At 44.5% G+C, this 22,386-nt stretch overlaps 1 long non-coding RNA gene across 1 annotated transcript in view; it reads right to left on the bottom strand.

Annotated features, from left to right (window-relative positions):
• Nucleotides 1-1,513: 1,513 nt before the first annotated feature.
• The window catches only part of LOC148116770 (uncharacterized), a 33,308-nt gene continuing 12,435 nt past the window's right edge, over nt 1,514-22,386 (bottom strand). Inside the window, exon 3 of the long non-coding RNA XR_015731320.1 lies at nt 1,514-2,826. This is a non-coding gene — a long non-coding RNA (uncharacterized LOC148116770). The remainder of the gene's footprint in view (nt 2,827-22,386) is intronic.

Here is a 22,386-nt window from a genome sequence, read left to right as displayed (position 1 = left end):
GACGTATCAGCCTGTTGCAGACCAACAAGAGCCTTGGTAGTACAGGGGTTTAAGGCACCCTGTTATTAAGCTTATTAAGACCAGCTGCCTGCAATTACTGCAGGGTTCGAATCTCGCCAAGGCTCAAGGTTGACTCAGCCTTCCATCCTTTCTAAGGTAGGTGAAATGAGGACCCAGTTTGTGGGGGCAATAAGCTGACTTTGTATAAATATATACAAAAAGGATGAAGGCTATTGCTGAGCACATTGTAAGCCGCCCTGAGTCTTCGGAGAAGGGCGGCATATAAATCAAATTAAAAAAAAAAAAACAACTATCCAAGTACTATCCTGTTTCCCTGTTTAGCTCCTACGGTTGTGAAAGTTGGAGCATGAAAAAGCTAGACAGGAAGAAAATCGACTTGTTCAAACTGTGGTGTTGGGGGAAAGCTGTTGAGCATTCCTTGTGGGGCAAAAGTGACAACCAACCAACTACTGCAGTGTATAAAACCAGATATATCCCTGGAAGACAAATACCACAAAATTCTGCCTTACTTATTTCAGCCATGCTATGCAATCTATAATTCTATGTTCAAAAACACTGGAAGAGGCAGTTAAGCTTGGAATGATCAATGTTACCCTGTTTCCCCCAAAATAAGTCATCCCCTGATAATAAGCCCAATCGGGCTTTTGAGCGCAGGGCAATAAGGCCAAGCGCTTATTTCAGAGTTCAAAAAAATATAACACAGGGTTTTATTTTCGGGGAAACATGGTAAAAGAAAACGAGGCAACCAAAAGAATATGGTAGCTGGACACCATCAAAGCTGACACTAGTCAGAGCTTTAAAAAAATTGAATGAAGCCATACAAGATCAGAAAATGTGGAGAGAGCTGGTCCATAGAACCATTGAGAATTGGACATAAGTGAACAGATAGCTCCTTCTCCTTCTAAAATTTATTTAGGCAAGTTTGTTCGAAGTAGGGAAGAGACAGAAAAAAACTCAGAATTGTCGTTTTTATTTGGTTGGGGTTTTTTTCTTGGATGATTCTCTATCAGTAAATGGTGTTTTTTTTTTTCCTTCCTGCAATGGACAACTGCATGCTTTCTACAAGTTTAGAAGAAGGATATTTAAATTTTGCACAGAGGACTATTGTCTCATTTTTTTTTTTTTTTTTTACCATTGCCCAGTTATATATGAAATGCATTTGCACAAGCACACACACTATTTTGTCATCAAATGAGGCATGGGAAAAGTGATTAAAGGTGGAATTTAAAAGGTAAATAGTTCTCTTCAACTCAGTATAGTTGAGTGCAAATTATTTAAACACAATTGCATAGCTGCCATGTGATGAATTCATAGCATACCAGCATCTGGAATGTATCAGAGGCATGGCTGACATGATTAACTCCTGACCATTATATACATAAAGTAGGTTTGTTAGTAAGTTTATCCAGGCTGATAAAGGCAGATAAGCACCAACAGGTTGAACTGGGTTTGGAAATCGACAGATAGCCAATGCTCCTTTTTCAGTGTTTACCTTTTTGAGAACTAGTTCTTCTTCTGGATAGAAAGAGGCACCCATCTCAGGTGGAAGACACCGAGGCACAGGGAAATCATGGTGTAGCCACCTCACTGCTTCTTCTAAATTCTTCCCTGGTTCTTTCCTTCTGTTAGTGGAGGACGAGGCTGTATATGCTTCCTAACTTGGTCTATACCAGGGATGTCAAACTCAAGGCCCGGAGGCCAGATCTGGTCCATGGGGTGCTTAGATCTGGCCTGCAGGGCTCCCCTGAAAACAGTGAAGAACTGGCCTGCAGTGCCTCTGCCAGCCAAAACGGAGCGCAGGAGGGCCACACGCGGCCTGTCTGTGCTCTGTTTTCAGCCATGACAGCCTCCTGCCAGTGAAAACAAAGCCCAGGCGGGATGCGCACAGCCTCCCTGAGCTCCATTCTTACTGGCAGAGGGCTTCAGGAGGCTATCACAGTCAAAAACGGAGCCTTGATGAGTGACCGTGAGCTGGTCATGCCCCTGGCACACACAACCCCCGCCCCACTAAGGTCAGACACAACCCTGATGCAATCCTCAATGATCCTCATGAGTTTGACACCCATGGTCTACACCAGTGATGGCTAACCTTTTCTGGACCGAGTGCCCAAAGCATGCATGTGCCCGAACCCCCAAAATGCAATGCACACGGTGCCCCCTGCATGGATCCCTCCCCTGCGCATGAATGCATGGCTCCCCTGCACACGCCTTGTGCATGTGCGCATGGACCCCCTGCACACACCCCGCCCCCCTCATGAGCGCATGCCCCCCTGCATGTGCCCTCCTCCCCCGCATGTGCGCACAGCCCCCTGCATGCACCACGGCCTCCTGCGCATGCGTGGCAGAGACCCGAAGATCAGCTGGTAGGTGGGAGTGCGTGTGCATGTGCAGCGAAGCTGAACGGAGTGACGGCTCACATGCCATCAGAGAGGGAGCTGCGTGCCATAGGTTTACCATCCCGGGTCTACACTCTCTAAATGATTCCGTTGTTCTCAGGTATGGTCAAGGAGTACCTCAACTTAAGTACTGACATCAACAGGTAGACTAGTACATTGGGAAGGTGATTCTTGTCTGCAAGTCTCTCGAATTAGCCCTTGTATTTTCTCCTTCAAGTTTATGAACTGCTAAGAGTTTACAACTTGCTGATAATATAGCAACAAGCAACTCAGGCGGCCAGTTTGAATCACAGTTATCTACCAATAGGAATTTCTCTGTGTAAATTCTCTTAATCTTTCCTCTTAGAAGCTATCACTTTGCCCTTCTTTGATGTTCCTTCGTTGATCTCTCATTTGTGTTCACAGAAACCTGAAAAAGAGAAGCAGAGGACAAGAGAAAAGCAATTAGAAACATGGGAGAATGGAACAGGAAGTGTTCAGATTATAATACGTCTTCCATGAAATGAAAGCCATAACTTGAAAACCAGGTACCTTGTTTCAGGCTCAGTGTTTTAAGTGGAATTGAAGAAGTTTAAAAAAAAAATCACACTGCCATTTTTGAATGATGTGCTGATTAAAAATGCAAAAACTCAAGAAATGCAGCTGGATAAATGAAAACAGTCCAGATGGTCTTATAACAAACTTCTGGCAGAACATGGGGTAGAAATATTCTTGCATATTTTATTTTGCAGTTCTGTATACTGTTGCACTAGATCTTGCCAATGAATGCTCAGATAGAAATGCAAAACAAAGGCTCTCTCTGTGTTTTGGGCCATTATGTTCCTGAAGTATCTCTTCTAGGGGAAAAAGGTCTTTAATGCCCACTACCAATTGCTCTTCATTTCGGTCACATTTCCTCAGAGTGATGTGGTCTCTTCTTTGCCATTGAGTAATATATGTTCTGACCTAGGCTTCCTTAGAAAGCAGGAAGCAAAGTCTTAATCCTGGTAAAACCTCTTTTATTAACACGACTGTGAATTTCGTTCATTCACAGTCAATAAGGCTTTGGCAAACAGTCTTTCAGAGGAATGTTTACCAACCCCCACCTTATCTCACTTGGAACGCTGCCAGAGAACCAATTTCCAAATGCAGAGCAAGGCCAAACTTGGCACTGAGTCTATTAGAGTCACAAACAGAACTTTCCAATCTTGAAACGAGATGAACTAATTGCTCCCTGCAAAAGCCCACATCCCGTTCGCTCCTCTTTTATGTCCTATGGGAGGGGCCAATCATCTCCAAAGTGTGGCCTTACTCCCAAGTCTACCCTGCTTTCTGAGTTATTCTTGTCTTTTGGCGGCTCTGCGCATGCGCACACTGGGAACTGGCTCCAGCTGTTCCTCTGCCTCGCTACTGTCTAACTCTCTCTCTGCCTCCAATGCAGAGCCCTCGTCCGAGCTTTCCCCAGCCCCCAGGACTGATCCAAGTTCCTCCCCAACCTCCTCACTGTCCGAATCTGCTGCCAGCTCTGCTGGCTGCCAGCGGGCCACAACAATATGAAGAAAGCAGTTGGTTTAAATACAGCTACCAGAATCCTTGCTCCTTTGGCTGGCTCACTGGGAACTCAAAGTGAGTTCATTTGCCAAATGGCCCAGGCTAATGTGGAGATCAGATCATGGCTGCCCAATGTTCTTTGCACTTCTCTGAATTTAATTGCATAGTTTGATTTTTTAAAAATCAAAATCTGCTTTCATCATATGAACAGCATCATTCTGTTATTTGAGAAAGAAGGTTCAAAATTCTTAACATTGATTTTTGTACTTTTTTTGGGGGGAAATCATATTTAAAGTAGAAATGGTTAGAAAAACAATCAAAATGCGATAACATGGGCGGGATGTACATTAGTTCTTAAAACTGTTCACACATCATAAATAACCTGGTAATATAATAGAAATAACATAAATAACCTGGTAATCAAATTAATGCATTTTTCCTGGATTGCAGAATATGTGGAATGGTAAATTACTGTATCAGACTATCTTAGTATTGCACTAATACACACACATACAGCTAACCAGGTTAAAGATAATTAAGAGTTATATTGTGCAGATGAAACTGTCAAGTCTAGCTGATCTAAACACTATTCTAAACACTATTCATAAAAACTACAATTCTAATTCTAACTAATTTAATTTTGTCCACTGTTAGTGTCAGATTTAAAAAGCATGCGCCATCCTTCTATCCTTGCATTGTACTTTAATTCTAGGATTATTTTATTATGTTATTTATTTTCACATTTCAGTTTACTACCCTGTTTCCCCGAAAATAAGACATCCCCTGATAATAAGCCCAATCAGGCTTTTGAGCGCATGTGCTAAAATAAGTCTCCCCCTGAAAATAAGCCCTCCCTGAAAATATTTAAATGTAGAGCTGGAAATCAGGTAAGACGGCAAGAGGAGCCCCATCTTACTCCATGCACCCCAAAATAATAAGACCTCCCCAAAAATAAGGCCAAACATTTATTTCGAGGTTCAAAAAATATAAGACAGGGTCTTATTTTCAGGGAAACACGGTAGCAATCATGGAACATTCACTGATTTTGGAACTACTTCAGGCCTCAGTACTTTTGGTAGTAACCAGGTAGTAGAGTTGCATGTCCAACCATGGTGGGCAACTTCTTCTCTCTGTGCTCTTAGCTGGTAAATGTGACATGTTCCAAAGAAGATTACTCAATTTATTTGATCTGTTTGTCCAGAACACTTGAATATAAGGTATTACTTAGGAGCGGCACTCCTGGTGTTTGATTTGTCATGTGTACTCTGTTGTAATTTTGTTCTGTTCCAGTGCCTTCAGTCTTGACTCTTGTTAATTGTCTGGAGAGCTTCCTGCAGTTTTCTTGGCCACATGTGCAGAATGGACGTTGGACTTACCTGATACGTCCGTTCTCGTTGTAGGGGAACGGCTGTCACCTTGGGTCCGACATAGCCATGCAGCATGTGACCGAGTCTACAAAATTAGCTTAGCTCCGCCCTCCTATCCAGTGTTTCGGCGAGGGCGTAGATGTAGACTGACGTGTCTCCCTGGAACGAGAAAGAGTTAGTACACCTCCCACCCCGTGGGACCAGCAAGGGAGGGCGTGACAGCCGTTCCCCTACAACGAGAACGGACGTATCAGGTAAGTCCAACGTCCATTCTCCGCATAGTAGGGGAATGGCTGTCACCTTGGGGACATACCAGAGCTGAATGTCCTCCAGGGCGGGAAAGGAGTCGCGCCGGCCGATGAAGGAGTCAGGAACGATGAATCGCCTGTAAGACTCGACGGCCGAAGGCAGCATCCGAAGAGGCAAACGCATCAACTCTGTAATGCCGGATAAAGGGCGTGATAGACGTCCAGGTGGCCGCCCGGCACAGCTCATCCACCGAAGCGCGGGTGGCCCAGGCTGCCGAGGTCGCCGCACTCCGAGTCGAGTGAGCTGTAATTCGAGGAGGCACAGGCAGATGAAGCCGTTGATAAGCGGTTGCAATAGTGGCCCGAATCCAACGACCTAGGGTAGAGCCAGATACCCGGGATCCAATGGAATCCAACTGGAAGGACACGAACAGCGCCTCCGTTTTACGGAATGAACTTGTCCGAGAAAGGTAGATGCGGAGGGCTCGACGTACATCTAGAGTATGCCAGGATCGTTCGAGGGGATGAGAAGGACGAGGGCAAAAGTTAGGCAGGACCAGTTCTTGAGACCGATGAAAAAGGGAATTGACTTTGGATAGGAAGGCTGGGTCAAGGCGGAGTACCACTCTGTCCTTATGGAAAATACAAAGATCCTGGCGTATTGAAAGAGCCCCCAACTCAGATATACGACGAGCCGAGGTGATCGCCACTAAAAACAAAACTTTGAAAGACAGAAAACGCAGAGAGACCTCCCGGAGGGGCTCAAAGGGAGAGTCAGTAAGAGCTCTGAGGACTGAATTCAAATTCCACGTCGGAAACCGATGGACCACCGGAGGCCGTAAATTGGACGCTCCTCGTAAGAAGGTCCTGATGAGAGGATGGTGGGCGAGAGATTCTTTGGATCCACAAGTCAACACCGTCGAAAGCGCCGCCACCTGGCGGCGCAGAGTGGAAGGAGCCAACCCAGCGTCAAAACCCTCCAAAAGAAAGGAAAGGACTGCAATGATTGAGGCCGTCATCGGATTTATCCCCGAGCGACCGCACCAGGAGGAGAAAGAGTTCCAGGTTGCCTGATATATTCGCGTAGTAGAACCGCGGCGGGCCGCCTGCATAATGGAAATGACCCGCGGAGGAACAGCAGCATTGGCTAACAGACGCCGCTCAGCCTCCAAACGGTCAACTGGAGGCTCGTTGGGTCCGGATGCTGAAGAACCCCTTGGGAGAGAGATAGGCTGCGTCGAGGAATGCGCCATGGATTCGCTACAGACAGGGAGCACAGGTCCGTGAACCACGGTTGACAAGGCCAGTGCGGGGCAATGAGAATCAGTTCTGCCCTCTCGTCCAGGAGCTTCTGAACCACCCGAGCCAGAAGAGGCAGAGGGGGAAACGCATAGAGTAGGCCGGACGGCCAAGGAGTGCGGAGGGCGTTTGTGGCCTCCGCACGAGGGTCCAGATACCGGGAGAAGAACCGGGGAACCCGGTGGTTTGAAGAGGTGGTGAATAAATCGACAACAGGAGTCCCAAACCTGCCCGTGATCTCCCGAAAAAGGGGCTGAGGAATGCTCCATTCTCCCGGATCCAGAACGTGACGACTGAGGGCGTCCGCCTGAACGTTCGAAGCTCCTGTGATGTAGTCCGCCTTGAGAGACCGAAGATGACGTTCGGCCCAGAGACCGAGGCGTAGAGACTCTGTTAGAAGTAACCTGGAATGAGTCCCCCCCTGTCTGTTCAGATGGGCTTTCGTAGAAATGTTGTCCGTTAGGACCAGAATGTCCCTGCCCACCACGAGATGCTGGAAGCGAAGAAGGGCCAGGCGAACGGCCCGCAGCTCCAAGAAGTTGATGTTGTTCCGACGTTCTTGTACAGTCCAGAGGCCCTGAGCCTGATGCTGAAGCAAATGTGCCGGTGCCAAAGGCTGGCATCGGTCACCAAAGAAAGACGATGGGGTTCGCGAAAGCAACTGCCCCGAGCGATGGCGTCGGAAGTCCACCACCGCAGGGAGGAGGCCACTTGAGGGGACAACTGCAGGAGGATGAGCGAGGAGCTGTGGCCGGCCCGTTGGTGAGGAAGCAGGAACCACTGGAGCTGCCTGCTGTGCAATTGAGACCAGGGAACTATTCCAAAAGTGGAGACCATTTTCCCCAACAAACGGGACAGTTTAAGAACAGAACAGGAACCCTCTGCTAAACACTGAGAAGCCAAAGAGGAAAGACTAACCTGGCGTTCTGGGGAAAGGAAGACTAACGATGAAACCGAATCTATAGTAGCCCCTAGGTGGAGAATACGTGAACTAGGTGCGAGCTGGCTCTTGGACCAGTTAATCGAGAAACCATGAGCCTGCAAGGTGGATAAAACCAAATCTAAATCACGTTGAGCTGCAGGGAAGGACGAGGACTGAACCAAAATGTCGTCCAAATAAAATTGTATGCGAATAGAAAGGGTCCGAATATGCCCGATGAGGGCGGCCATAATCTTAGTAAAGACCCTTGGAGCGGACGACAACCCGAAGGGTAGGGCCCTATACTGGTAATGCTGTCCCAAAAAACAAAAACGGAGATACTGGCGGTGGGAAGGAGTGATACGGATATGGAGGTATGCCTCGGTTAAATCTATAGAGGAGAGCAAATCCCCTGGGTGAATGCATTCCAAAATGGTGGATAAGGAATGCATTTTGAACCGGCGGTAAGTAACGTACCGGTTCAAAGCCTTCAAATCTAGGATGGGGCACCAACCCCCCGAGGACTTCTTAACCAGAAACAAGTGGGAGTAGAAACCCTGGCCCCACTGCTCTCGAGGCACCTTCTGGACAGCCCTTAGGTCCAAAAGATGGGAAATAGCTGAAGACACCAAGGCCCTCCTAGTAACATCCCGTGGAATGGGGCAGGGTAGGAAAACCGAAGGAGGGGTAGAAAGGAACTCTAGATAAAGCCCCGACTTAATAGTAGACAGGACCCAGGCATCAGAGGTAGAAACCTCCCACTGATGGAGAAAAAGAGACAAGCGTCCCCCTATGGGCGCAAAATTAGCGGGATCTACGCTGGAAACGACCCCTGCCGCCCCTGAATGAACGCTTAGGGAAGAACCTATTACCCTGTCTAAACTGGGCATCCTGGGAATGGATCCTTGCCGGATAGGAACGTTGAAAACGGTGTTGGAAAGGACTGGGATCGGGAGCACGAAAGGACTGGTTCCGAGGAAGAGCTGAAAATCGAGAATCCGCACGCCTGGAAACCGAGGGAAGAATCTTACGTCGGTCTCTAGTTTCAACCAGGAGGGGTTCCAATGGGGGCCCGAACAAAGACCCTGCAGTATAGGCCGCAGAAGCCAACTGCCACTTGCTTCGCATATCGGCGTTCCAGTTGCGTAGCCACAGGAGATGACGCGATGTAACGTTGGAACTTAAGGCCTTAGCTGCAAACCTGGTCGCATTGAGAGTAGCGTCCGCTGAATACTCCAATGCAGCTGAAATTTTGTTCAAGTCCTGACGGGAACGAGAGTTGGCAGGCTGAATGCGGTCCTGAAGTTGTTTGATCCATAACAAAGCGGCCCTGTTGAAGAATGAAGCCGAGGACGAGGCCTTGACGGCCCAGGCAGCCGCCTGGTGACCTTTGAGCAGGATTTTCTCAGCTCTGCGATCTTCCGGGTGCAAAGAGTCCTCTGGAGGCCCAGCGGGACGGGAAGAATTGCAAAGAGCCACTATCGGGCCATCCACTGTAGGAGGTTGCAGTAAATCCGCAAGGGCGGGAGCAGAATTGTACAGCCTCTTGTCAAGGCTGTTAGGACTAGGACCAGCCCCAGGTAAGTTCCACTGGCGTTGGAGCACGTCTAAGAAAAGTTTGGGGGCCGGGATGGTTTCCGGGTCCACTGTAGGCTCTGCGAAGACCGCTGAAGCTGGGTCAGGAACAACAGAATCTGGTGGTACGGAAGGAACAGTGCCCAAACGGGTAGTCACTATGGCTTTGCGTAATAAGGAGTGAAAAAGTTGTGGTTTGAAAAGACCAATAAACGGAGTTTGATCAGGGATCAGTCCTTCGTCATCGGACAGAGCCGAATCAGGAGCCTCATCCACCTCAGACAGAGATGCGTGATCCGGGGATACCATAGACTCTGCCAGGTCTTGCTTGGACATGGAATCCCCAGCCGGATCCAACGGTTGATGCTGTAAAGGCTGAGAAGCAGGAGCCATGCCGCCCTGTTGCATACATTGTTTAATGACCCTGGCTAGCATGAGTTCAAAGTTCTCTGGAACGGGCGGAGCCGAGACCACTGAGGAAGCCGCTGGAACTGGAGCGTCCCTTACCATCCCTTGTGGAGCCTCAGGAGCAGGAACTGTCTGAAAAAGAGGCTCAGCGCTAGGCACATGAGGCGGTTCAGCTGAAAAAGAGCCATCCGGCGAAAGCTCCCGGGCGGCAGAGGACGCCAGCGAAGGGGCAGGAGACCGAGCTCTCGAGGAGACCACTGGGTCGCTAGGGGCGGCCTGGGCCACGGAAGATAAGGCTTTGTTAAAGGCCTTTTCAATGGCCTTGTGGCGCCTCTGCTCATCCCTAGCAGATGAAGAGCCAGACTTGCTACTTTTGCCCCGATGTGACCTGGACTGCTTAGGAGAGGGGCCCTCCAATGGGTCATCATGGGCAGGTCTTTTTGAAGCTCTGCTGGTTTGGTTAGGAGCCGACTGATGTTTAGCCGCCATTTTAGAAAGGGCCCCGTCTGGAAAAATATGGTCAAAATGGCCACCGACACTAATAAGGGGAAGCCGTCGCTGTCCTGAGCGATAACAAGGGCAAGCCTCAGGTCCGAGTAATAAGCAGTAGAAAACAATCGCTAACACAGCAAACCAGACGGCAATACAAAGATCGCTAGCTCAAGGCTATTACTGCGATCGCGGCCAAGGCAAAGCAGTCCGGGCTGTCAATCACTTCAAACACGCCGCCAGCCAAAAGGCTGTTAATGCGGCAGGCGGCAGAGATCGGGAGAGCCGAGGCAGGGAGAAAGAGAAAAAGCTCGATCGCAGGCCAAAAGAGCCGAGTAGCGATCCCGGAGTGCTCTCCGCTCTAATAAACAGCAGCGCCAATTTCAAATTGATAGTCTTACCCAATGGTGAAGCAGTAAGCTGGAAAAAGAAAAAGGCGCGCGCAAAAGCGCCGCCGCGCTCAACCCGATGGCTGAGGGGAGCGCGAGGCGGCGGAACGCAACGCTGACGACAAAAAACAGCCAAAAATTAACAAAAGGCAATAAAAAAGGGGAAAAAGGTCCAAATTTAACAAAAAAAACAAACAAACTAAGCTGAAGCAGGAGAAAGGTAGACGGCTTCACAGGGAGACACGACCGGCCAGCATAGACCGAGTCAAAACACTGGATAGGAGGGCGGAGCTAAGCTAATTTTGTAGACTCGGTCACATGCTGCATGGCTATGTCGGACCCAAGGTGACAGCCGTTCCCCTACTATGCGGAGAAGTGGCCTGATCTGCCTTCTTCTCAGAGCTGAGAAAGTATGAATGGCTCAAGTTCACCCAGCTGGTTTCATGACTAAAACAGGATTGAACTCACAATCTCCTAGTTTCTAGCCTAGTAATGCCAAAGTAGCTCTTTGTATTGTAATATGCAAATAAAAAACTGAGCCTTTAGATTCAATGTGATTCTTTTTCCAGACCTTTTTAGAATTGCTCTTGAAACTTTGAATACTCTGAAGCCAATATGCTTGTAACTAGAACATGCAGTGATAATATGATATGCCCAATTATGTTCTTTTTCATACATATCTTGAAGTGCTCAGTTAGAAATTGCAATCCTTTGCTGCTCACTAAATCTTCGGGAATACCTATTCTTATAAAGAATAATCCCAACACAGTCCATGTACAGTATTTGTGGATGCTGTCCATTTTGAACATGCATCTCAGATAGCTAAAATGTTGTGTCCATAAATGGTTCTGCAAAGTCTATGTGAATTATTTGCTATGACATGGCAAGCCATTCCCAAAGATGAAGTTGCACTGATTTGACATCTTTTGGATTTGTTGGAAACCTAGGCAACTAATTTCAAGCTCTTTGATTTGTTGGCTCCAGCCACAAAACAAAACTATGAGCTAATGCCTTTGTCTTTACTTCTGTGAGATGTCCAGCTTACAGCTCTTCCAATAACCATGCTGTCAAGTAGAACAGTATGCTCACTCTCAGTCTCCATAGAATACAACTGCTATTAAATTTAACTTCATCATGGCGCTTATAAAACTCTATAAACTGAGAACTCTGCTATGCATTCCAGCAATTCTGGATGGTTATACAAGTTTGAGACATAATGGATCTCTCCCAGTTTCTTTTTGAAGCTGTAATTCAAATTGGAGACACAAGTTTTCAAGACGGCGTAAATATACGGGACCCAATTTAACCTTTTCACTCAAAAAGGTCAATTTCAAAATTATATTTTCTGCTGACCAAATCGATGACCCAACTCCATCTTTTTAGGTCAGCCACAAAACCTGTTGCCTTCACCGCATCAAATTGTGCCAGTGGCAAAGCTTTGCCAGTGCTGGTTGAGAAAGGTGTTTTTTGTCCTTCAAGAATAGAAATCAGAGACTTCCTTATGAAATGGAGATCTAATCTGAAATGGAATTTGAGATTTGTGAAACCTGAGAAAATCCGTTCCTCCTGAAATTAGAGGGTTAGCTTAGCTATCAATGGGCTTCTGTTCTGCCTCCATGCTCCACTTTAATTTTCAGCTCAGTTAACATATAATAAAAAGTATCATTGTTGCAGGGTGCAGTTTATTTACTTATTTATTCGAATTTCTATACCGCCCTTCTCCTTTCGGACTCAGGGCGGTGAACAGCCAGATAAAAAAACATCTATACAAACATCACAGTTAAAAAATAAAGTTAAAATAATTTATAAATTTATAAAGTTATGAATTCAAGGTATCAGACTGAAAGAGAAAGTGCATATAATAGCCAATTTCTGAACTTTCTGCTAAAAGATAGCCAAAGAAGTTTTGCGAGTACGATTTACATCCAACAAGTACCTTATATCCTATGGTGGACAACCTCTCTTTTCTTCCTTCCTTCCTTCCTTCCTTCCTTCCTTCCTTCCTTCCTTCCTTCCTTCCTTCCTTCCTTCCTTCCTTCCTTCCTCTCTCTCTCTCTTTCTTTTCTTCCTCCCTCCCTCTCTCCCTCCCCTCTCTCTCTAACAGTCTGTTGCAACTAGCATTTTAACCAATTTTTTGAATTCCAACTTTCAGCATCAGAGCGATTGTGTGTATGTATATGCATACAGTATATGTGTGTATAACTTGTGGGCTACTCTGCTACTCTACTCTGAACTCTCCCCTATGTCTTAATTCTAATGTTAAGAACGGGTTTACAGAGATTAGTGGCCATTCTTTCTTCCTGTCTCTTGTCTCTGACTGGAAGCTTTTTGGTTTCTTCTTTTGACCTTCTTATTTGCCATGTTCTTCTGAAACCCTGAAACCTGTGTATTGGTTTCTAATTTTCTCCTGGCATTATGGGCCTTGTGGTCTTCAGCATGATTCTTTTGATAATGCCAAGCAATTCTCTTCAGCACTGCAAACACTGCCCTGTCTAACTTAGATTTGCCACCCTATGCTATTCTTTACCAAATTCAACAACCCATCTTCAACAGCCATTTAGTGTCTACATCCTTCTTCTCTTTTCAATGTTAGTTTTCATTGAAGATAACAAGAATCAGAGTTTTTTAAAGAAAGCAAGAAGACAAATGATAACAGCATAAATAGTCAAGAGATTTACAAGTTTCGCACCATTAAATAAAGTATATGTTCTCAGAACTACAATAACAATAGCACTTAGACTTATATACTGCTGCACAGTGCTTTACAGCCCTCTCTAAGCGGTTTACAGAGTCAGCCTATTTTCCCCCAACAATCTGGGTCCTCATTTTACCGAACTCGGAAGGATGGAAGGCTGAGTCAACCTTGAGCCGGTGAGACTCGAACTGCCAAACTAGTGGCAGTTGGCAGTCAGCAGAAGTAGCTTGCAATACTTCATTCTAACCACTACGCCACCAGGAATAACAATTTAATTCTACATATTTGAATACTTTGTCATTTTAAAATTACAAATCATTATTAAAACCAGGCTACTGTTTGAAAAATATATTCATCATAATCTTCAGAATTGCTTCCATTTTAAATCTTCCTTCCTAGAGTTCTCTTGACAGTGCACAAAACTCTGTCCCTAATGCCAATGTGACCAGGGGTGGGTTCTACTTACTTTTACTACCGGTTTGCAATGGGATTGCGCGAAGCTTCTGCGCAGGTGCAGATCGCTGATGATGACATCCGGGGCGGTGGGTGGGGCCTCCCGCCAGTTTTACTACTGGTTCTTATGAAATGGTCCGAACCGGGGGCAACCCACCACTGAATGTGACCCAGCCATTTGCTGCCCACCTTCCTTTCTCAGGAGAACTATTCTCTATGAGAATCCCAAATATCATCTTCTCTCAGCTATTCATCAATGAAGTTGGCACCAACTGGTGTGTTTTGATGTTTATGTGTATATGTGCATAGCAAGCAAAAAAGCAACCAAAAAACCAAATATTTGAGAGAATGGTATCTCTCATAATATATAATCCGTCTATATTTCAACACCATTTTTCAGTCTGATTTTTTAAAAATTCTGATCAGTGGAGAAGAGTATGGAATGAATTTGCAGCTGAATATGGATTCAAAACAAAAGGACTTAAACTCTCAAGCTTAAATAACTTGGAATATTTCCCCAAGTCTTTCTGTTTAACATTCCAGCCATTCACAGAATAGAAAACAATTGGTTTTCCAAATATAAATTAATGTGATTGCTTGTTTCCATTGAAAGGTGCTGTCTGATTGTACTTAAATAACTCCTTCTTCCTAGCCCTGTCTAGGGGATGTGGTGGCCTAGCAGTTAAGATGCTGGGTTTGTTGACTGAAAGGTCAGCAGTTCAAGACCCAAGTACTGTATGATGGGTTGAGCTGAGCTCCCATTCTGGCCCCACCTCCTGCCAACCTAGCAGTTCAAAGGCATGTAAATGCAAGTAGATAAATAGGTACCACTTTGACGGGCAGGTAACAGCGTTCTGTGTGCATCAGCATATAGTCATGTTGGCCGCATGTGCCGGCCACATGACCATAGAAGCATTGGATAACGCTGTCTCCCTCGCCTAGGAAACAGAAATGAGCACTGCCTTCTAGAGTCAGGTATGACTGGAGAGGGGAAATCTTTTCCTTAACCTTTACCTTCGCCCTGTCACATGATGAAATTGATTTTAAAAAACTGATTTCCTTAGAGTAAAGATCCTGGATAAGCACAAAAGCATTTCCTTGCAATGTGTTCATTATCTCATTGACCCACTTGTAGAATACAGAGCACGATGTGCAAATACACTTCCTTGGTTGAAGGTTCAGAGAAGATGTTGAGATGACTTGATGGATATTAGAATATGAAGTGTTAAGTTTTTACTAAGATGTTTATCGATAGCTTATAATGGCTCTTGACTATAGTCCTAATATTTTGATTAGACAAAAGATATATACGCATAACTTTGAAAAAGTTTAATTTCCCCTGTAATCTCTCCGGAGAAAGGCGGCATATAAATTAAACTAATAAATAATAAATAAATGATTCAGCCAGAGATTTTAGCTATATGGTTTAGTTTTATCACATTCTTGATCCTTATTTAATGTGGAATAGTCATTCTTTTTTTTTTTTTTGCATTTTCTGTTCGTCACACATGATAAAGTAAATAATGCATTAGCTGATGAAATTATTACAGAGGAACTTGGCACAGTGGTTTGGAATATTGTGACGACCAAATGATTTCTTATTCACATCCAAGTTTTTGAATTATTTTGTTATTTTATAACCAACTAATGTAGATGTTTAATGATGACAGAGCTGTGCAGACTTGATGAAAGAAACTCATTAATTTATGAAAGATATCAAGGAAAATGGAAAGATCCCTTTTTTCCCTCCCTCGTAAAATTATAATTCATGATTACTCAATAAGGTAGATAGGCAATAGAATCTCCATAGCGGAAAATACTATTATTAGAGATGATTGTGGTCTTCACTTTGAATGGTGATTTAAAAGAGAATTACCGAAAAAAATTATGATAGATCCATCAGTCTGAGTCTGTTTGCTACAATAGCTATTAATCAAGATATTGAAAACATTGTATGGGTAAACAACCTTCAATGCCACTTATTATTGGAAAGAACAAAAGAAGTACATTTTTGCTTCTATGAAGTACTTACAGAATTCCTGGAAGCATCTGGCTGGAGTTGTTAAACTAGAATCCAACTCAATGCATCTTTGTTTGAAACAAACTTGGAGTAATTGGGTTTCTTATGTTCAAATCCTAATTGCCTGCCCCTCCCTCCCTCTCCCTCTCCCTCCCTCCCTCCCTCTCTTCTCTTTCTACAGGACTGGATGACATTCATTTTACTTACTGTTGCTTTCCCCAATCTGCTGCCATCCAGATGGATTGGGACCAGAGGTGGGTTTCAGCAGGTTCTGACCAGTTCTGGAGAACTGGTAGCGAAAATTTTGAGCAGTTTGGAGAACCGGTTGTAAAAATTCTGAGTGGCCCCGCCCCCATCTATTCTCTGCCAAGTTCCAGCTGATCGGGAGGAAATGGATATTTTGCAGTAACCTTCCCCTGGATTGGGGAGGGAATGGAGATTTTACAGTATCTTTCCCTTGCCACGCCCACCAAGCCATGCCCACCAAGCCACACCCACAGAACTGGTAGTAAAAAAAATTGAAACCCACCACTGATTGGGACAGAAACTCCAAGACTTCCCTACCTACAGGTTGAACAAAAAGAAGATAACAACCTTTGAGTTGCACAGGGCCACAGATGTGGCTTTTAGAGGCACATGGGCCACCATGGATGGGGCCATGACAGGCACGGGTGTGAGGTTCTCTCATCAATGGATGGGATATTTTCCCCCGTATATGCATGTGTACTAATGCTGCTGCTGCTGCTGTTGAGATGTTTTTGTTTAGTTGGCCCTTAAATGGTATTAAAACAATATTGGGGCTTCCATTAGTTTCCTATTGCAAAATGATGGGAAATAATTTCAACCACAATTTAAACAATTGTGGTTAGAGAAAGAGGGCCAGGGCTTGCCAAAACAGAAGTATTTATGAATCATGTATGGCTCCAAACTCACAGATTGCCAGTTTCAGGAGCAACAATGATTTATTGCATTTGACATGGCTCCATTCTAGCATTATATGAATTTTTTTTCCTGCTTTCTCTCTGAACAAAATTCTATGCATTGCGCATGACTTTCTCTGCCCCTTTTCTTCTTAATCTTAATCTTTTCTTGCTTTCTTACAATCTGCTGTTCTAGCAGATGTTCCATTTCCAGAATATGTTTCCATTGGAAAGATATATTGGTATATGATAGCAGGAAGCTTTGATGGCACAATTTTGATTGAACAGGAACATCATAGTATATTCCAGGAAGATGTGTGTTGAACTATACAATTGTTAAGATCATTCAACCTCCTATTTGGAACTAACTATTTCTATTTCTCATATTAATGGACTGAACAAAAGCAGCAAACCAGAGAGAGCTTCAGAAGAAAACACAAGAAATTTCTTCTATTTCTTTCCTTAAAGAGGAAAAAAAGCTGCTTTTTAAAGCTGTGGCGTGGCATGATTGTCCTGAAAGAACAGTCAACTGATGCTCCTTGTTCTCCAAGGTTTCGTTGTGATATTACAATGCTGTTATGGTTGTCCTTGGAAAAATAACAATAGCAATAGCAGTTAGACTTATATACCGCTTCACAGTGCTCTCTAAGAGGTTTACAGAGGCAGCATTTTGCCCCCAACAATCTGGGTCCTCATTTTACCAATCTCGGAAGGATGGAAGGCTGAGTCAACCTTGAGCCAGTCAGGATCGAACTACTGGCAGTCGGCAGAATTAGCCTGCAATACTGCATTCTTACCACTGCGCCACCATGGTGCTAAATAGCTATCCTGTTGGCCCATTAAATGTTCCCATGCATCAGAAGTGGTATTCAGCTGGTTTGGACTGGTTCGGGAAAACCGGTAGTGACAACATGTGGGTGGGGGCCCACCCACCTGCCCAGGTGCAATCCCATCCTATATCACTGTGTTTTTGATGCCGCATGTATATGCGGATGGCACACGTGTGAATTGCCATGTTGTTTGACGTTGCATACATGTGTCGATGGCGCGTGTGAGTTAATTGCCATGTTTTATGATGCCGCACACCTGCACGGATGGCGCATGCAAGCTCACATTTCTGGTGCTGAGCAAACGGGTTGCTACAGTATGTGAAGCCCACCTCTGCCATGCATTGTAACCTTCAGTTATGAATAGCCACCACCATTTGAACTAACAACATACTTTTTTTGTGGGGAGGCGAATAAAAGTAAAGGAAGGCTCTCAGATATCTCAACTTTCAGATTAGGACTGTCCACTGAAAATAACTCAAACGTTGCTTCTTAAATTTTTCACTTCCCACCCAACACATTTTTGTAATCCTGTAAAAAACACTTAAATCACACTGAGCTTGGCAGACAAAGGAAATCACTGAATATAATCATATCTGTCAGATAGTTCTTTAACAAACAAAAAAAAAACTGAATTGTGAACTGATTTCATATTAAAAATAAATAATATCGCTTGAAGGTCAGCCTCATTTTCCAAGGATCTGAAAATGATCAAAGCAATATGATTAAAACAAACAAACAAAGCGAACAACCCAAGGGAGATGGGAGATTCTAGGATCTGAGTAAATTAAAATCAATTCTGCTTTTAGTTAGTTGGAAGAAAGAATGGCTAAATATGGAAATATGAAGCTTGCAAAAGAACAGGCCTAGCCAAAGAAGAGTCAACAAGGCTTCAGCAAAATTTTGGCTCATTTTTCTGAGGTCTGTGAGAATGTCAACAAAAATTTAGTGATTAGAGATGTTTTAAATATATTTAGTTGTTTTTGGACAGAATGTGATATAACTTGTGGGGAAAACCAGCCTTTCTGTCACTTTTTAAAAAGAGATTTTAAAAGAACATGAAGAAGCTTGTATCGATTCCTAAGAAAGTTGACATCTTGTAATGTTTCCTCATAGGGACCTAGCCAGGGGTGAAATGTTCCCGGTTCGGACGGATCACCCAATCTGGTAGCGATGGCGGTGGGTGGTTCGGAGAACCGGTAGCAAAAATCCCTACGCCCCCCCATGCCTAACTGAGCCGCGCAATCATCAGAGGCTTTTTTAAAAAAACTTTTAAAAGCATTTTTTCTACAACATCTTCGGCTGAAGAGGTTGTAGAAAAAATGCTTTTAAAAGTAAAAAAAAAAAAGTTGGCCACGCCCACCCAGTCACATTACCCACCCACCCCAAGCCACCCCCACAGAACCAGTAGTAACAATTTACATTTCACCACTGGACCTAGCGCAGGGCTGTCAAACTCCCGGCCCGCGGGCCAGATGCGTCACGCGCTGGCCATGCCCACTCCCGCTTTAGTGAAGGGGGAAAATGTCAAGATACGTCACATGGCACTGCCGTGACGCCATGAGTTTGATACCCCTGACCTAGCATGTCTGGCTTACAAATGCTATTGACTTTTTTCTGAAAAGAACCCCCAAAGCTTCAACTCTTTGTAGCTTGTCTCCATTAACATTGAAAGCAGAGTTCCAATTTTCCCAAATCATGGCCTAGATCAGAAGACCAAGGTTTAAAGGGACTTTCTGGAGCAACTCAGAGAAAATTGGCTCATTTCTGAACTATGAATCCAATCCTTCAAACCAATTCTGCTGAACTGAAGCTCCCTAATTCTCAAATGGCCAGCTTATTCTTTGCCATCTTGGTCAACATTCAGATTCAGAAAGAAATCAATCCAGAACCATCTTCTCCATCACAGGGATATGAAAATCTTTTCAGAATAAACCCATTTCATTTCAGAATGTGGACTTCAAAGAAATTCTAGAGCTAGTATGATCTTCTAAAGTGGAATATATTACTGCATGAATTCATGGCCTCTATTAATGCCCTCTCAAAATATTTATTAAGTGTTGTGGGGTGTTTTTTTTTTTGCTTTTGTTTTAATTTCCCATAGCGCAGTTCTCACAGATATGCATGGACCATCTTCATCTTTAAATATAGATTTATTTAGCTTGGTCTTTTAGAGTGTTGTGTTCTTTGGGAATAAAGTTAGATAGTCTGAGAACGCGGAGCAATTTACTCTGATGTACAGTTAAATTATACAGCCCAGATTTTAAAGCTTTTCTTCCCCTCTTAAATCATTGACTGTATCTAATAAGGCTTTTTCTCTGCACTATCATTACTTGTTTTCAAAAACTTTTGCAATAAGAACTCTCCAAATTATGCCCCCTCAGCTAGCTCATCTGTTCAGGCAATAAGCAAATTTTTATTGCTTTTATGAATTAAAACTACTTTACATCCAATCACTTCCCAAACATCTGTAGTTGAATCAGTCTAGGGAGCTTTTGAAAAATCAATCAGTGGGGAACAGCTTTCACTTGGTGTGAGTGTGTGTCTCTGTGTTTTAAATTAATAAAGTATTTACACCTATTTTGCTCCAGATGAAATGAGAGCAGGCCTTCTAGTATGGAAGTCACCTGTGACACCGACAGCTCTGAAACACCTCTTGCAGCTGGCCATAAAGAGATTAATTGGGATTGTGGCCTGTTGGAGAGAAATAAGAGCTGCCACAAAGGCATGTGAATAAAACAAAATGACTGTGATCTGCTTCCTTAATGTTGCAGCGGGAAAGAGTAGCGTCATTTTAATCATGGACCTACTATGCCGGCATAATTTACTATCTGCATCCAGAATATTATGTGCTCGGCTCACTTGCTTATGGATGTCAGGGGGACTGAAATCATGCCCGCTGTCCTTGCCCCTTTCCCCCAGAAAACATCCCTAGACTTTAACATGTAGGTCACCCACCACAACCCTGACTTTCCTACTTTGTTAACAATAGAAGTCCCAGAATCCTGAACAACCTTGGGCTTCTGTTCAGGTTGGGGAAGCCTTATATAAGAGGATGGGAAATACTAATAGTATCCATCAATTAGAATTGAGGTAGAAGGGACCTTAGAGGTCTTCTAGTCCAACCCCCTGCTTAAGCAGGAGACCCTATACACTTTGAGACAAGTGGCTGTCCAGTCTTCTCTTAAAAACCTCCAGAAGCATTTACAGCTTCTGAAGGCAAACTGTTCCACTGGTTAATTGTCCTCACTGTTAGGAAGCTTCTCTTTAATTCCAGGTTGCTTCTCTCCTTGATTAGTTTCCATCAGGGGTGGGTTCTAATTTTTTTTACTATCGGTTCTGTGGGCGTGGCTTATTTTGTGGGTGTGGCTTGGAGGTCATGTGACTAGGTGGGCATGGCTAGCTGGTCAGAGTCATTTCTGGAAGGTCCTCGCACTTACGACCAATCCTCGCACTTACGACCCGACTCCTTTGTTTGCTTTTAACATTGATCAGCTGTAGGACGGCCCTTTGAAGCCCCGCGGCAAGAGTTTAAACAGTTTTTTTCCTCTAGTCATCAGCTGGGACTCAGGAGGCAGCAATAGATTGGGGGTGGGGCCAAATAAAAGGTAAGAATAACGTGGGAGGGCGGGGGGGAGAACCGGTTCGGTGACATCATATCGTCACCGCTACCAGATCGGCCGAACCGGACGGAACCCACCACTGGTTTCCATCCATTGTTTCTTGTCCGACCCTCTGATGTTTTGGAAAAGAAATTGACCGCCTCCTCTTTGTGGCAGCCTCTCAAATACTGGAATACTGCTATCATGTCACCCCTTTTCCTTCTTTTCTCTAGACCAACCATACCCAGTTCCTGCAACCGTTCTTTATATGTTTTAGTCTCCAGGCCTTTAATCAACCTAGTTGCTCTTGTCTGCACTTTTTCCAAAGTCTTAACATCTTTTTTGTAATGTGGTGACCAAAACAAGTTTGTTCTAAAACAAAACAAGTTTGTGTTCCTAACAATGACATAAATTGCTTATGACAGTAGTGGTTGAGGCTACTAGTGGCTTAACACATCTAGCCCAGTGTCAACCAAACCAGGCAGGCCTTTTGAGGTTGGCCTCATCCACTTGCAAAAAGTTTGTAAGTCCTTTTATGAATGGATGTTGCAATTTGGGACAAAGTCAATAGAGGAAGGGTGCTTAGAGTTTTGGACTAGGAAGAGTTCAAGGCCACCATAAAACGGAGAAACTCACTGGTTGATTTAATCTAATTAACATCTCTCATCTTTAATTCCCTTATCGGGTTGCGTTGTGTAATGAGGGTGGGGGAAAATGTACACCATCTTGAAGGAATCGTGGGATATAAAGCTTTTCAACTTTAGGCCCTAGATCAGGGGTGTCAAACTCGCGGCGTCATGTTGTCGTCACGTGACGTATCATGACTTTTTCCCGCTTCGCTAAACCAGAGGTGGGGGTGGCCAGCACATGATGCATCAAGCCCGCAGGCTGCAAGTTTGACACCCCTGCCCTAGGGGTGGGTTCTAAAATTTTTTACTACCGGTTCTGTGGGCGTGGCTTATTTTGTGGGCGTGGTTTGATGGTCATGTGACAATTCTTTAGGGTTTAGCAGAGATACTGGTCTACCAGGCTTTTAACTGCTTGCAGAGCTGTACCGGTCTACTCATTTGTTTTTGGAGGCACTGGTCTATTCATTTGTTTTTGGAGGCACTGGTCTACTCATTTGTTTTTGGAGGCACTGGTCTATTCATTTATTTTTGTTTTCTTTTAACACTGATCAGCTGTAGGGCGGCCCTTTGAAGCCCCACGGCAAGAGTTTAAACAATTT

Source organism: Pantherophis guttatus, chromosome 1, assembly GCF_059756535.1.
Source record: "Pantherophis guttatus breed Tessera chromosome 1, ASM5975653v1, whole genome shotgun sequence".
In the NCBI taxonomy this organism is placed as follows: domain Eukaryota; kingdom Metazoa; phylum Chordata; class Lepidosauria; order Squamata; family Colubridae; genus Pantherophis; species Pantherophis guttatus.
The sequence above is the reverse complement of the archived record's forward strand: the minus strand, read 5'-3'. Positions and strand labels throughout refer to the sequence as shown.